General features: G+C 38.0%; 2 long non-coding RNA genes across 2 annotated transcripts in view; one reads left to right on the top strand and one right to left on the bottom strand.

Moving 5' to 3' along the window:
* Positions 1-17980, bottom strand: part of LOC121124245 (uncharacterized) — a 105840-nt gene that overhangs the window by 46036 nt on the left and 41824 nt on the right. The window lies entirely within an intron of this gene.
* Positions 3206-6163, top strand: LOC139906370 (uncharacterized). The gene is made up of 2 exons (XR_011781858.1): positions 3206-3423; positions 3487-6163. It is a non-coding gene; the product is annotated as an uncharacterized lncRNA (long non-coding RNA).

Below are 17980 nucleotides of genomic sequence, written 5' to 3'. Positions count from 1 at the left end.
GAGATATAAACGTCGTTATGGACGGTTTAGACGTTCAACCAGAAAGAGGAAGGTACCCCGTGGCCGATTTTATAGAAAGAGGAAGTCTTTGTATAGAAAGCATTCGGAATTTTTTACGTCTATTAATAGAATGCTCCTCGACAACGTTTCGGGCCTGGAATTAGATCATCAAAAAGGGAATATCGAATTACACCCCATGCAGAATCAGAGATGGAATTGGCAAATCCAAAGTCATCGTTATTTTAAGATTAAGTGGGTGAAGATAGAGTTTATTTGTAATCAAACCCCAACTTTCTTAGGTCAATATTTCTTTGGTCAAACTGGTCCACCTAAAATATATACTAATTATAACTCTGATATTTCAGAATCTTTTGTATTAAAAGATATTAACCAAATTCTGCAAATGCACGGAATCAAAATAGGTTCAATATTTTATCAATAAGTGTTCCGTAAAGTACTTCCTGAACCAATGTTGAAACATTTATTCAAGGTAATCCTATGGATGGAGCTGTTATCACTAAAACTAATAATTATCCTAACTATGGTTGGATTAAATTTAAACCTGTGTGGTTCACAACCTCGAAGAAAACTGCAAAACAAGCATGGTTGTTGCAGTAAATCCCATATTTTTGTTTAATTTTACATTATACACCCACGTTAGCAAAACTACAAGTTTTACTTGTTTATTTCGGTTCTCACGCCAAAATTCTGGGTGGCAATACCAATGCTTAACAATCCTGTTTTTGTTTTTTTTGTTATTTCTGTTAAGCACTTAATTTATTTTTAATTTTTTCAGAAACTATAGCCACAGCATCAGCGTCTACATCTCCATAGCCCTCTTCACCATTGAGAAAATCATAGTCAGCCATCGATTCTGCAGCCCAATCTCAGACATTTCAAACAATAGGCAACACCATCCCTGGACAGATTTATTATAAATTATATTTGGCAAGACGTTCGAAACACTTAAGCCAGGTTACACTCCACCATCGAGATAACAAATTGCTGATGAATATTTGCGTATGATTTATGATAAAGAATATGAAAAATGTGCAAATTACCTGAAAAATAAAACTGTATATCTTGCTAAAGATGGGTGTCAGGGTGCTTAACTACAGGAAGTTCCGGGAATGGCTGGCAGATTTAGAAATTGAACATTTACTCCAGCTGAACCTGGGCAAAGTATTGAGGAGAGTGTGGGAGCTAAGAGAAGAAATCGTGATGTTCGTGGAATGAGTCTGATTATAGTACCAACGTAGTTGATGAAGAGGTGAGGTTGCCATTGATATATTGATGGAAGTTAAGGTCAGATTCACTGCCTGACTTTCCAAGTCATTGTCGCAGCACGATTTGTTTCGAAACTTTAAAAACTTGTTTAAAGATAAGCAAGTCGAAGAACAGGTCTTTGCTGACAAGACACCAAACTTGCATCATGTTAAGAGGATATATACCAGCAAACTTGCTCCAAATTTGTAGAAGATAGTAAAAAACTGGGAAAAGTTGCACAAGTCCCATTAACTTGATTGATGTATTTTTTTATAACGCATAGCATTAAACGTACCTGAGTGTGGTGAAATACAAAAATTGTATTTAATATGAATATTTGTTTATTTACACAGCAAGTAAATTTGAGTACTTTGTAATGAGTGTGCAGCTCTCGGCTGCACCATTTTTTTTCAAATGTGGCCCTCAGTACAAAAACTTTACCTACCCCTGGTCTATAAATAATACTTTGCGAAGTGTGGCAATACGATGTCACAATTAAATTTCAAGCAAGAGATTGCAATGTCATACATCAAAAAGTATGGACAAACCCAAAAAGCACCCGGAAAATAAAAGCATAGCATGTGCAGACGGAATACCAATATGACGGCATGGGTCATTATTCTAGGAAAGTTTCGGACGGAAAAGAAGGCAACGCCACGGGAAGGAATTTACATCGACCATAAGAAATGAATACTCAAAGTGCAACGTAGGCCTTTGGATTCCATGCTTTGAAAAATTCCGTATTGTATAGTTATATAGAATAATGTTTATAGATATTATGTTACCTGTTCCATTTACATGTCAGGTAAGATAAAGAAATATCATAATAAATAAAGTGAAATGTTAACATTAACTACTAAGGTCTACTTTTATACACAGGCCATTTCTTCAACAATATTGATGGCTCATTAAAAAAAAAATCAAAATTAATCTCTTCTAATAACAGACATTAAGTAATAACATTATGATAAATCTATTGCAAGAAATAAAAGTATTGCAGTAAATGGGTTCAAGTAGCAACAGTTACCTAACATCCCGAATAAGAGGATTGAAGAACAAAGAAAAAATGTAACAATAATGTTCGACGAGATTTATATGGCCCAAAGAGTAGAGTTTGTCAGAGGAAAATTTGTGGGAACTATAAATAATCAAACTTCTAAAAATGACGTCAGTGTCCTTATCATGGAAATACATTAAGAGGAGTTTACTGTTTAATCAGTACAATACCATCATGATGACTCTTAAGGAAATAAGTTTCACAATTGTGGTAATTTCGGTAGACAGTCACACAGTAAAAAAAAAACCTCAATTCCTATAATGACAATGCAATATTTGTTTTTTGTCTGTGCATTTCAAGGGGTATAAAGGTGATTGGTTTTTTAGAATTCACTACATTTACATTTTTTCAATATGAGTGTGCACGAAATTTCTGAAGAAGCTTTCGATCTCATTCTTTAGGAAAACTCTGATTCCAAACTGGAAGGAGAGGACGCGTCAGAAGAAGATGAGGAAAAGTACAACCCGAACTCCAACGAATCATCATAAGAAGAAGAAACCTCAAATATGGAAAGAGAGACCTTTATCTCAAAAAATAGTTCTGTAACTTGGTCCTCAACATCCTGTGACCACCATGGAAGGCATGCCGAACAGAATTTGATAAAAATGGATCCAGGACCAACGAGATATGCCGTTTCTCATGCAAATGATATTGTTTCGACCTTCAACCTCTTTCTGACACCCAAAATTGAAAAAATCACCCTGGAGATGACTAATAGAGAAGGTTTTCTAAAGTATGGAGACGGCTGAAAAAAAAAGGGCTCGCCAGACCTGCGTGCTTATCTAGGACTGCTAATCTTAGCAGGAGTCTATGGATCTCGAGGTGAGGCAACTGCTAGTCTTTGGGATGGAGAGAGTGGCAAACTTTTTTTTCCAGCTACAAAGACCCTGAAAGCCTCTACTCGAGACTACTATCTTACATTAAGTATTCAATTTTTTTTTAATCTAACCCTAAAATATGATTCTATTTTAGCTAAACATGATACACAACTCATTAAATAGCAAAAACAACTCCTTAAATGGTTACAACAACGGGGGTAGTAGCTTTGGGTGGTTCGCAACTAGTTTGTCTAAGACTAGTTTCCTCACTTAAAGACTTGGGTATGATCATAAGGTTTGCCAATATTACATAGCCAATAAATATTACTCTTTTTATCACTTAAGGCTTAGCTATGGTTGATAGGCTCCAAGAAATAGTGTTCAGAAAACTCATAAAAGGCAAAAACAACTGTTTAAATGGTCACAACAACGGGGGTAGTTACATTGGTGTAGCATTATAATTAGCAATTGTGTATATCCTTCATGATAATAGTATGTTATTATAAAAGCATAAAAAAAGGGGGGGAAATCTTTTGATGCTCTTAATAAAGAGTAATATCGCCGGACATTACTACATAATTAGATTTTGCTCAAAATCTTTAAGATGGATTTATTTGTAACATTTTTTTTATTAGTATATTTATTTCTAATTTTATGATTTTGACATTTACTTTATTATTAATAGTTAGTTAGATTTCCTCGGTAGAGATATATCTATCCTGTGCACAATTGTATATAGCAACTTCCACATGAAGAAAAAGGTATGTTTATCTTTTTGATTAAACTCCACGTCTCGCTTGTGTCTTGCAACCTAAAGTTATGCCATATTTAACTGGATTACAATGTCAAAAAAGACCAAGAAAATATTATTTAGATAAATCTATTATTTCAATATTCTGTATATATAATTTTTGTTATTAGTTATATGATTCCAATTGTTTAATTTTGTATATTGAACATAAATGTATGATGGTTTATTTTTTAGTATGTAGATTATATTTAATTTAAGCCTTCTATTTTAAACTTTGAACTTCAAATATATTTCGAAATACTCTACTTTTTCGTTTCATTAGCTATTATTCTGATAATAAGGTTCATAATGAATTACAATTTCATGGAGTGCGACGTTTTCAAATCTACTGTAAAGGATAAAAAACGTAGAAGTCTATTATACGTAGTATATCTTCATTAAACTTTTTGCTAATAAATACTTTCGTTATACCCTCAAAAAGCATAATAAAGCAGGCAGATGATAGTCACTTAAGTATTTTAAACAATGATACCATATGAATTCCCCCCCCCCCTTCTCCTTGCACGCGTTTTTCTCTACAATATTATCAACTTTACTTATTACCAATCCTTGAGGTATTTGAGAGAGGCCTAAAATCCTCAAATGGTACTTCGAACAACTTTGAACCATATTTATAAAGCTTCTCAGGTAACTCAAAGAATTTTTTCTTATATTATTTTTATAATTGTGTGGTCCTTTGAGGAAACTCATTGGAAAATCTTTTGGAGTCTTCGTGCTGTTTTACGAAACACACGCAGTTTCGGCTCACCTCATAGGTAAATCCTGGCTATGAAATCCTTCTCCTAATGATTTCTCACTAAAAAATAGTGAAACACACCTATGGTCTTTCGAGAATACTCATTGGAAGGTCTTGTGGAGGCTTCGTGTTGTTTTGTGAAAAGACACGCAGTTCGGCTCACCTCATAGCTATATCCTGGCTGTGAGATCCTTCTCCTTAAAGAATTCTTTCAATAAAATACCAAGTCACATTTATTGACTATTCCTGATAAAATCTCCATACTCTAGGTGCAAATAAAAAGCACTGAAACCTCGAGTTTGGCGGATATATGAATAAAATAAAATTGATAATTATGAACAGTTACTGATCTTGATCATTAACTAATAAAATATTTAATTTCTTTAATAAAAGTATGGAGGAAGAGAATATCCATTCAATCATGAATAAAATTAACAATAATCCGTAACTACCGGAAGAGGAGATCGTGATCCTTAAAGAACTCGAATCCCTTCACTCGTTATGGAAAGAGCATTTCTTGGAAAATGATCCACAAGAAGAAGAGATAAGAGAGGCCAAAATCCGAATTTGCCATGGCCAAGACTAAGATAGCTCAGCGATGGCGTACAGAGAAAATCTTCATTCATGTGAGGATGTTAACTCGTTGGAGTACGAAGAAAGATTTAGATAGATTCTGGCTTTGCCTTGAAATACGGTGTGAGATGTTAACTTGTTTAGTTGATCCTCCGGATCACGTTATGAAGGTCGTGCTTAAGCGCGGATATTTTAGAAAAGATTGGAAGAGTGCTGTTGAATTGTATAAGCACATTGGTTTTTTTAATTTTCTAATTTTATGATTTTGACATTTACTTTATTATTAATAGTTAGATATATCTCTACCGAGGAAATCTAACTATCCTGTGCACAATTGTATATAGCAACTTCCACATGAAGAAAAAGGTATGTTTATCTTTTCGATTAAACTCCACGTCTCGCTTGTGTCTTGCAACCTAAAGTTATGCCATATTTAACTGGATTACGATGTCAGAACAAGAAAATATTATTTAGATCAATCTATTATTTCAATATTCTGTATATATAATTTTTGTTATTAGTTATATGATTCCAATTGTTTAATTTTGTATATTGAACATAAATGTATGATGGTTTATTTTTTAGTATGTAGATTATATTTAATTTAAGCCTTCTATTTTAAACTTTGAACTTCAAATATATTTCGAAATACTCTACTTTTTCGTTTCATTAGCTATTATTCTGATAATAAGGTTCATAATGAATTACAATTTCATGGAGTGCGACGTATTCAAATCTACTGTAAAGGATAAAAAACGTAGAAGTCTATTATACGTAGTTATATCTTCATTAAACTTTTTGCTAATAAATACTTTCGTTATACCCTCAAAAATCATAATAAAGCAGGCAGATGATAGTCACATAAGTATTTTAAACAATGATACCATATGAATTTCCCCCCTTCTCTAAAACTTAAACTGCAAAGCGTGCGGACGTGTTTTCTTAAGCTCCCTCCTTCTCTTTCATTGATTTTTATACTTTAATATTTTACTTCATAAAGCATTATATTACTACTGTTTGATACTTAGTAATTTCTCTGCTAATCAAAATATTATCATATTATCTTAGTGATATTAATTATATTTTATTAATATAAGAAGTGAAGAAGTTTACTAACTTTGCCGACCCTATAAACACTAAGATTCATGGCTGACCTTGATGCTACGGCTTCTAACTCGGGGGGAAGACTCATTGGGGATATATCCATGAGCCTTGCCGAGCAGGAGGCGGAGGTCCTAAGCCAGGAACCAGCCCTAACGTCGAGCGAGATCACAGATCTTCTTCTGTGCTCAAATGACGACATGACTAGGGAACAGATCCAGATAATTAGGTCATCACCGACCTAAAAAGATATGGTTGTAAACCCATCGGAGTCGCCCAGTCGTGTTGTTATAAATACCTCTAATTCGTCGGTTTTTGTGCCCGACAGTGAGGTTGCAAATCCCAACGTTTTTGAACCCCCCTTGCGTGAGGCAGATACGGTTTCGTTGAGCCAAGCAACAGGGGCGGTTCCCAAAATTTTAAGTAAAAAGAGAGTGAGGCTGTCTGCCACAGATAGTGGCCAAGCCTCTACCTCGAAGAGGCATGTAAGAAGTGGGGAGGTCTTCTTATTTAAGGATAAGACTCCACCACCCATTCCTCCTAAATCGAGGAACTCTAAATCCAAAAACAACGCCAATAACCAGCTACCCATTGAAACCATTGTCTTAGGTGGTTCGGAGGGTGCTGGGGCGGTGGAGGGGCCCATGGATATAGCCACTAGCCCAACCCCAGCGGGCCCCTTCAAGCTGACACTGCACCCGTTGAGGGTGATAGAACGCCTCCACGTCCTTCACAGTCTCCTACTCCTCAGGAGGTGAGAACGGAGAGCCTTGTTGGAGAGAATTAGGGTTATGAAACGAATGATGGGGACCTCCCACAGGGGAGTGAACCTACCAGTGAAGAAAGTGCTGTGGTGTCCACTTCAGCACCGGACCAACCTGACCCGGAGGACCTGAAATTATTAGAAGACGCGGCTAGTGGGGTGGATCTAGATTCATTGATCCCAGAACTGCTGGCCGTTGTCGCGGCCTCTATGACGTCAGGAAAAAGCAAAAAAGGCACAGTCTCCGAAGTCCAACCTGGCCCTAAAGTCACGACGGCTACGGTGGACCCTTCTAAAAGGGAGAGATTGATCACTTCGTTTACCCTTAAGCACCAGAGGGTGCTTACCAAATTAAATGACTCCCTCTATCAAAGATAACCTGTATTAAGATTGTTGATCTCTTTGAGGAATTTGTTGCGAGTAGGGAGGGGCTGACACCATACATCGTCTATTCATACCTTAACCATCTGGTCTATGCCAAGAACAAAGCAACTCCACCGTCAAAAAACCTTCCGAGGAAGGTGAAGAGTTTGCTGGCAGCCAGATATGTTTACAGGCTTAAGGACAACATGATTATCGAGTTGATGTCGGCCCTTGAATCAGGCCCCACATTTAACAAATTAACTAACCTACTAATAAGGGACTCGGTGGGGGGGTTCAATGAGAGAAAGTCCGAAATGGACGCTGCTAAGCAGCAAAACAACGGCAACAAAAGAAAAGGGGCGAGCAATAGGAGCTCTTTCTACTCTGGGAAAGCGCTCCAGCAAGCCCTACGGAAGGATTTAGGGAAAACCATGTCAGCGGTCATTGATGGTAAGGTCTCGTCCCACCTTAAAAACATAAAAATGCCAGAGGCATTTTTGGAGGGATGGGCGGAAAAATTTTCCACTGCCTCAAAGACTGATGACAGGAATCCTACTCCGGTTGGGAATATACTCTATAAGTTGCAGAAGGTGATTACGGAGGATGAGGTTAGATATTGCCTACCATCCGCAGGTGCAGGGAGGGACCCTCTTGGTATGGATGGAGGCATGTTCAGATCTCTTGACATCCCTGTAATCACCAAACTGTACCACAGCAGAGATAAATTCAAACATCACCATATACTCTTCAGCTGCAGCCTTTCTACGGGCAGTAGCAGGTCTGTGCAACGAATTTGCCGATACCTTGGACTCTCTGATGTAGAAGCTATGCACTTAAAACGCACTTTGATACAAGTAAATGACATCTCTACATATTATTTATACTTAAGTAAATATGGATGGGATAATGTATATGTGATAGGAACTTTTTGGCACGACTACCACACATACTTTACAAATCAAGATGCAAACACAATAGATGATTGCTTAAACATACTACAAGCCAAGCGACAACAACGAAAACCTACTAATACAGACCGACCAAACATGCGAAGCGCAGCAATAGACCTAATTAAAAAACACAGTACATATCCATATAACTCCGATGATGTAGTAAGCAACTTACAAAATGATGAGCATGAATGGATATATGACACATTTGGACTAAGCTGGAAATCGCACATAACTGACTTCATCCAAAATCTTAATCATAGAATAAGGAAGGAACAACGATTATCACTAGCAGAACATCATAAAGAAATTTGTATAGATTTTCAACCTTCAACAGTAATAATGGAATGGCTCGATATATTCTTCCAAGAAAATAACATAAATGTAGCAGAATTCTATACAAAATTATGTATAGTAGCCAATAAAGAAGAACCAAAAGTCAATGCATTTATTTTACAAGGACCAACCAATTGTTTTAAATCAACATTATTTCGACTCATATTTGAAGGACTTAATATAACACCAATGACAAGAACTTCAACAAATAACAATTTCTACCTACAATCATGCTTAAACAAAGATTATATAATATGGGAAGAACCAATGCTAACAATGGCCGACATCAATGAATGGAAACTATTACTTGAAGGCGCCGATGTCAAAGCATCGGTAAAAAATGGACCTGACTCCATACTCAAACGCACGCCATTCTTCATAACAACAAATCACAGCCTATGTAAATGGATAAGTGCTGAAGACGCAGCAGCAATAGATGAGAGAACATTTGTATATAACCTATCAAATAAAATATCCAGTCACAGAGGCCAATCCAGTATACCTCCTGCACCACGCCACATCACACAACAAGATCTCTGCTACTATTTACTAAATAATGGAAACTCCTCTATCACCTAATAAACGTCAACGAATGGATGTGGATGAAAATGATGAAGCTTCTTCAGTAGCCTCGTCAACACAAGCAGGATTAGTCTTTTATAAAACATTGAATCATAAAGTACATTTAGATTTAACAATTACTATTACTACACCAATAACACTATCTAACTTAGGTAAAACTTCATTATATTACTTAGATTGATAATAATAAAAATTAAATTACAATAGCTGACCATGCATTTTTTCTACCTATTCATGCTCTTGATTGGTGGTTCACTGAGCCTTCCACAACAACCGATATGTCCCCCCAATACAATGATGTCTACAGCAAAGCCATGTTCTATGCTTCCCACCTCAAAAGAAAAAATAGAAGTGAGTTTTGGGGTTGGTTTCGTCCAATACATGGGAATGTTCGTATTGGCAATCTTATGTTCTTCAGTGATGATATTACTCAAGGCACTAATACTCCAGTTCCTACTACGTATGGGAATGACGCCGGCTATCTTATTGCCTACGATAACTACCTCGGAGGAGACAATACGATTGATCTGACGCCAAGCACCTCAACGGGATATGACATCTTCAATAAACGAAGCTTACCAAAAGTACCGTTCCATCATAGAGACTGCAATTACGGGCAAAACCTACACACCATCAAACAAGGAGGAGAATACTACAAAGAATTCTCATTCCACAACAACCTACCTTCCCATACCAAATTTAGACGACCTATACGAGGAAATATAAAAGAAAAAAAAGCATGTTTCACGTGGGTACCAATGCGTAGCTATCATTTCTCACCAGATTTACCCAACAATAAAGACTCTCCATTTAATAGTTATTATAATAACACAGCCATGGAATATCCCAATACATCAAAACTAGAAGGCCATGGCATTAATTTAATTTCATTTCCAAATACATTAAAAGCTGATAACACACCCTTAAAATTACGTGTATCTGGAATAATGACAACTACATTTACATTTCGTGTATTTATGGAACACCCCAATCCACAATATAATGAAACAAACTCTTTCGCTAGTATATATTTAAAACAAAATAACAATAGTAGATTAAATACTGAAGTACATAATATAACAGAATGGCCATGCCTAGGGTATGCCAACTAAAAGAAATAAACAATTTATAAAGTCCAATCCATCCGTATATATTTATTCTTCTCTATTCATACGCCGAAGGCGTATATCAATAAGTAGATTTCCCTTTTTTAAACTAGTTTAGTACGTCTGACAGACGTATTACCCTTTAAGGGTAATCCGTCTGATAAACGGGCTAGCTTGGTCTACGGGATGGACTACTATATATTATTATTATCATTGGCATGTGAATAGATCATATGTATTTAAAAGCAGTCAAACAACAATGTAATATGAAATACAATAACAACAATAGACAATCGACCTTTGTTCCTAAACATAGGCACGCCTTAAAATCCACTATAAAAAGGTCGGTTTGGCATTCATAAACTCTATATCATCAATGGAACATTGCCCTTGCAACAACAAAGACATTCTGTGTCCAACCTGTAATTGCACTTGTGAACAATACGAAAATGAGCTCTGCCCTTCCTGCTCTAACGATTTTGACAACGCCATGCCAAACAATTCCACTTCTACCAAACAAGCCAAACATACGCCTCACACCGAAACTTTACATAGTTCGTCTAACAAACACAGTGATAACGAGTCCGACTTTGAAGTTATCTTTCAAGATTATTGCGGAGAAGGGTCACAACTTCTACAGAGAACCCCTGAACGGCCATTATCCTCAAGAGATAGGACAAATCCAAACGAGAAACAACGTCTATGCAGTCCTCAACGGAGTGACAAGCCGTCCAGCACGAACTCACTTCGCAGAGTGCTTAACGAATGTGACATTCGATCAACTGACGATTCTAGCAAACGGGAACACGAATTGGACTCAAACTTATCCAGTCCACAACGTTCCCGATCTAATAGCTCTTGTTCTAGGGACTCGAGAGACTCTGGAAGAAGCATCCACAGCATAGTCAGGGTAATACGTCTGTCAGACGTACTAAACTAGTTTAAAATCCAATTGTTTAATTTTGTATATTGAACATAAATGTATGATGGTTTATTTTTTAGTATGTAGATTATATTTAATTTAAGCCTTCTATTTTAAACTTTGAACTTCAAATATATTTCGAAATACTCTACTTTTTCGTTTCATTAGCTATTATTCTGATAATAAGGTTCATAATGAATTACAATTTCATGGAGTGCGACGTTTTCAAATCTACTGTAAAGGATAAAAAACGTAGAAGTCTATTATACGTAGTTATATCTTCATTAAACTTTTTGCTAATAAATACTTTCGTTATACCCTCAAAAATCATAATAAAGCAGGCAGATGATAGTCACATAAGTATTTTAAACAATGATACCATATGAATTTCCCCCCCCCCCTTCTCTAAAACTTAAACTGCAAAGCGTGCGGACGTGTTTTCTTAAGCTCCCTCCTTCTCTTTCATTGATTTTTATACTTTAATATTTTACTTCATAAAGCATTATATTACTACTGTTTGATACTTAGTAATTTCTCTGCTAATCAAAATATTATCGTATTATCTTAGTGATATTAATTATATTTTATTAATATAAGAAGTGAAGAAGTTTACTAACTTTGCTGACCCTATAAACACTAAGATTCATGGCTGACCTTGATGCTACGGCTTCTAACTCGGGGGGAAGACTCATTGGGGATATATCCATGAGCCTTGCCGAGCAGGAGGCGGAGGTCCTAAGCCAGGAACCAGCCCTAACGTCGAGTGAGATCACAGATCTTCTTCTGTGCTCAAATGACGACATGACTAGGGAACAGATCCAGATAATTAGGTCATCACCGACCTAAAAGATATGGTTGTAAACCCATCGGAGTCGCCCAGTCGTGTTGTTATAAATACCTCTAATTCGTCGGTTTTTGTGCCCGACAGTGAGGTTGCAAATCCCAACGTTTTTGAACCCCCTTGCGTGAGGCAGATACGGTTTCGTTGAGCCAAGCAACAGGGGCGGTTCCCAAAATTTTAAGTAAAAAGAGAGTGAGGCTGTCTGCCACAGATAGTGGCCAAGCCTCTACCTCGAAGAGGCATGTAAGAAGTGGGGAGGTCTTCTTATTTAAGGATAAGACTCCACCACCCATTCCTCCTAAATCAAGGAACTCTAAATCCAAGAACAACGCCAATAACCAGCTACCCATTGAAACCATTGTCTTAGGTGGTTCGGAGGGTGCTGGGGCGGTGGAGGGGCCCATGGATATAGCCACTAGCCCAACCCCAGCGGGCCCCCTTCAAGCTGACACTGCACCCGTTGAGGGTGATAGAACGCCTCCACGTCCTTCACAGTCTCCTACTCCTCAGGAGGTGAGAACGGAGAGCCTTGTTGGAGAGAATAAGGGTTATGAAACGAATGATGGGGACCTCCCACAGGGGAGTGAACCTACCAGTGAAGAAAGTGCTGTGGTGTCCACTTCAGCACCGGACCAACCTGACCCGGAGGACCTGAAATTATTAGAAGACGCGGCTAGTGGGGTGGATCTAGATTCATTGATCCCAGAACTGCTGGCCGTTGTCGCGGCCTCTATGACGTCAGGAAAAAGCAAAAAAGGCACAGTCTCCGAAGTCCAACCTGGCCCTAAAGTCACGACGGCTACGGTGGACCCTTCTAAAAGGGAGAGATTGATCACTTCGTTTACCCTTAAGCACCAGAGGGTGCTTACCAAATTAAATGACTCCCCTCTATCAAAGATAACCTGTATTAAGATTGTTGATCTCTTTGAGGAATTTGTTGCGAGTAGGGAGGGGCTGACACCATACATCGTCTATTCATACCTTAACCATCTGGTCTATGCCAAGAACAAAGCAACTCCACCGTCAAAAAACCTTCCGAGGAAGGTGAAGAGTTTGCTGGCAGCCAGATATGTTTACAGGCTTAAGGACAACATGATTATCGAGTTGATGTCGGCCCTCGAATCAGGCCCCACATTTAACAAATTAACTAACCTACTAATAAGGGACTCGGTGGGGGGTTCAATGAGAGAAAGTCCGAAATGGACGCTGCTAAGCAGCAAAACAACGGCAACAAAAGAAAAGGGGCGAGCAATAGGAGCTCTTTCTACTCTGGGAAGTATCACCAACTGGATGTATTATGTATGATGATTTGAATGATAGTTATTATTGTATATATATATTTATCAGATTTAAGCTATCATGAGTTATTGTTATTTTAATATTATGTTTGATGATAAATGATGTGTTGAGAGGTTTATTGCTGAGTTGTGTGTCTGGATATGATACGCGTATGATGAGTAATCACCAAGGCCAATCATCACATGCTGGGAGCATGTGATGAGGTGAATTGGAGAGTTCTAGAACAACTAGCATTAGACCCCAAACGTCTATAAATATATGTTATTATGTATGTAGGGGAATTAATCGCCAGATTATCTCCGAAGAACTAAGTAATAAATAAGTGCAGTGTGCAAACGTACTACGTGATTCTTATTATCAACCCTAAACTCCAAAACAACAACTTAAGGTAGGCCTAATAGTTATCCCATTGAACACAGCGGTGTTCTCATTTGACTCCCACTAAATTGTATCCTGAGAAGGAATGCTTATCAAATATTGATCTTATATTAATCCAAACTAAAAAAATATAAGTAAACTTTGTAGTAGCCTTTTCCACGATTGCTAGAAAAGGACACTACAAATTGGCGCAGTCGGTAGGATGCTGTCAGTCTTGAGCAACTTTTGCTCTTGCTTTAGTTTATTTTTGTTATCGGCCGAAAATCGCAAATGTAAAGTAATGTAAAAGTAGATTTTGTAAACATCTCTCAAGATGTAAGTACGGTATAGGACCTAATATTTGAAAAGCCTCCCGAGGAGAACGGTAGTGACGTAATCTTAATGCGGTAGAGGACAGGGCAGGAAAAGTTTCTCAGTATTCCTTTAAAGTAGAATCAATGCGCAAAATCACTGTCCACCCTACAGTTTAGTGCAGTAAATTTACGGAGGGTAGTTATTAGATCTGACTGTAGATTTCTTAAAGAAATATGTAATTAGTAACCCAAAAAATAAATTTAAGTCAATGATAGAATTTAATGTCGGTTAAAAATTATTGAATTATCATGTGACTTAAGGGGAATGGGATGAGTGGGAGTATATAGACAAATTTATATATGTTATCTCTTTTGTATAATTATTTTGTGTTTATGTATTCAATTTTACATGTATATATTTATGTATGTGGGATCGAAGAATATAATCTGGCATACATGTTCACTCCGTGTGTGGCATCTATAGCAGATATATATTTGGAGATGAGTAATCAAATTGAAGGTTATATTATTAAGACGGGAGGGAGTAAAACTGCCTAAATGCATAAATGCAAAGATTTAAATATAATATAAGGAAAGTAAAAGTAGAAGAACACAAGGGAGTAAAGATAATTAGTAAACTCATGTATCTATATATATTTCTTTAGACTAAGCTGGGGTGAGACGAATAGTGATACGCCCATTTGATTCGCGTTTTGATTCTGAAATAAGTTTTGATTACGCTTTGAGGTCAGGATAAATAGTAAATCGCTGTTTTGCCAAATTAAGTTTTATAAAATTACCGACCTATTAGTTTTAACAATTTAAAGGACAGAAAATGCAGACATCAGGCGACAATCTCAATCCATCGAGGTCACAGACCTTAACCAGGGAGCAGCTAAAATTGTATATTGGCCAACAGGTCAATAAAGCATCAAAACAATTTCAGGGGAACCAAAAGAACCCCCTGAAGGCGTATGATGGTAGTACTGACTTCCATTACTGGAAAATCGGTGCTTTGTCCCAGCTGAAAGATATAGGGGTGGATAAGATTCTCATGTGTAAATGGGTGGCGGAGGCCATGTGTGGTCCCGTGGAACAGACAGTCCGGCACATAGTCATGGACACATATTTTACCTTTGACGAGAGTTTAGGGGTCCCCCTGGAGATAGTCAAGGGCGGAACACATTTAATGGAGCGGTTAGACACCGCCATTAATAGTGTTGGGGGGAAAGAAGAGGCGATGGCGGCCTTCCAAATGAGATTGCAGAGGACGGGGAAGGCTAAAAAGTACTTTTTCATATTTTGGCTTACGGCCTATGAAGAAGCAGTTTTTGCAGGGCCTGTTAAATAGGGTAATTGCAAAAGCTACTAGGAAAATAAATTATGACCATCCTGAGATGACGGCAGAAGAAGTGCTTCGACATGTAGAGCACTATGAGAGGGCGGATCAGGTCGATTATGTCGACCAAAAGGTATATAAGAGGGATTGGGGACGAGCTGTGCCAAGTAAAGCACCCAATGTAAATGCCCCAAAGCCCCATTACGCCATGGTTGAACCCATGGAGGTAGATGCAATAAGTCTTCCCACGCAAGGAGACCATTGCTTGATCCACCCTCAGGGTCGTCACAAAATGAAGGATTGCTTCATAGTAAAGAAGTATAAAAGGGAGGAAGAAGAAAGACAGGGCGCTACTGCGGCACCGAGGTTTAAACAGAAACCAAAGTGTTTTATCTGTCAAAAGGAGGGGCATATTAAAAGAAATTGCCCCTTGGCTAAAAATAAGCCGGGAAACTCCTAAGGGGGAAGAACCCCCCTTAGGTATTATTTCCCAAAGCGACGCCATCGCGGACAGCACAAATACCAAAGGGGATCTGACGCATCCAAAAGACTTTGGGGAAGAAACTACAATGAGCAAATTTGCTGAATCGAGTTTAGCAAGCTTAAATCTGCCAGGTAGTCAGCCAATTTGGTTCTGGGCCAAGTTGGGTGGTATGCGGTTTCAGGGATTAGCAGACACTGGAAACCGGGCACTCGATCTTATTGACGAGGCATTATGGAGGAGGTCAAATACTTGCAAGGACCTGAAAAAGGCGGACATTGTAGTGGGTTCAGTAGGGGATAATAGGTTAGATATTATTGGTATTCCTACTGAACCGGTTGAAATCATGGTGGAAAATTTAGAAGAACCATGGAAGATAAACCCCCTAGTAGTTCGTGGGCTAGGGGTGCCATTTATACTATCACTGAAAACTATGAGACAGCTGTCCATATCATTAGAATTAGGTGAGGATATCATTGCTAGGGTTGGGACTGGCGGGACAGAAATTCGGTTAACAGAATATCTGGGTTCTGACGAGGCAATGGAACTTGTCTCCACTTTAATGTTAATTGACTGTGAAGAAGTTGCTGAGGTAATTATTACTGAGAAGACGGTAATTCCCGTAGAGAAGACGGTAATAATTGAGGCTATAGCCAAAGGGTACAAGGTAACTGATGACGGCACATCAAATATTGTATGGTTTACAGCAACTGAAGAAGATTGGAAAATAAATCTTGAGTCACAATTAACAGAAGTGAGGATGACGAGGCGGGGCGATAGTCGAGTAAAATTAGTCATTTCGACTGTTGAAGAAGAACCCCGGCGGATAGCTCCAGGAAGAAAAATAGGAACTATTCGAAGATTGAAGCGTTACACGCCAACTCATGAAAATTTGTTAGCTTCAATGGAGATGGAGAAAATCTGCCCTCCATCTGAAGAACTTGAAAAATTAGACCCTAATATTAATTATTCACTAGTACTAGATAAATTGTTTCAATATATTGGAAAACCTATTAAAAGAGTAGCTAGTGAGGCGGAGAAAATTAAAAATGAAATTAATATTATGTTTGGGGGGAGAGTTCGAAAGAATGATTATCTGAGCGGTAATGAACGGGCACTAGTAGAAGAGTTATTATATAGATTTTATGGTATATTATCAAAAGACTCCTCCAATGTAGGCCGCACGGAAATATTAGAGTTTGCGGTGGATACTAGTGAAAATGAACCGGTGAAGGCAAAGGTTAGACCTATGAATCCAGCTGTGAAAGAAAGTTTTAAAGGACAACTTCAACAATGGATTGAGGAAGGAATAATTGAACCGACCATAAGTGAATGGGGATCAGCGTTAGTTCCAGTAAAAAAGAAAGATGGAACATGGAGATTTGCTACGGATTATAGGGATTTGAATAGTATAACTAAATCGGATGCATATCCTATAGCTCATTCCATGGAATTGTTAACAGATCCACAAATTGGAAAGGCAAAGTACTTCGTTTCAGTGGATATGGCTGGGGCATACTTTGCAGTACCTGTGAAAGAAGAGGATCAGAACAAGTTAACAATTGTTTCCCCATTTGGGACTTATAAATTCCTTCGGATGCCTTTTGGACCCAAGAATGCACGATTAATGCGTCAAGTTTATGGTCCACAACTAGACCGGCGAGGACTCCTCGGATTCTTTGATGACAATCTCATCTTAGGATGTACGTTCATGCAAACACTATGTAGATTTGCTGAATTTATGCTCAGGACTGAGAAGGCTAATCTCAGGGTAAAGGCTACGAAAACAGATTTGTTTACGCCTATGACGAATTGGTTAGGGCACGAGATAGGGGGAGGACATGTTGCTCCGGCTGATAGACTAGTAGAAGCTGTTCAGCATTGGCCTATTCCTGCTAACAAGAGGGATCTCCAAACCTTCTTGGGCAAGACCTCTTATTATCGTAAATTTATAGCATCATATGC

Source organism: Lepeophtheirus salmonis, chromosome 9, assembly GCF_016086655.4.
Source record: "Lepeophtheirus salmonis chromosome 9, UVic_Lsal_1.4, whole genome shotgun sequence".
Taxonomy (NCBI): Eukaryota; Metazoa; Arthropoda; class Copepoda; order Siphonostomatoida; family Caligidae; genus Lepeophtheirus; species Lepeophtheirus salmonis.
Note: the sequence above shows the minus strand (reverse complement) of the source record. Positions and strands in the feature narration are given on the sequence as shown.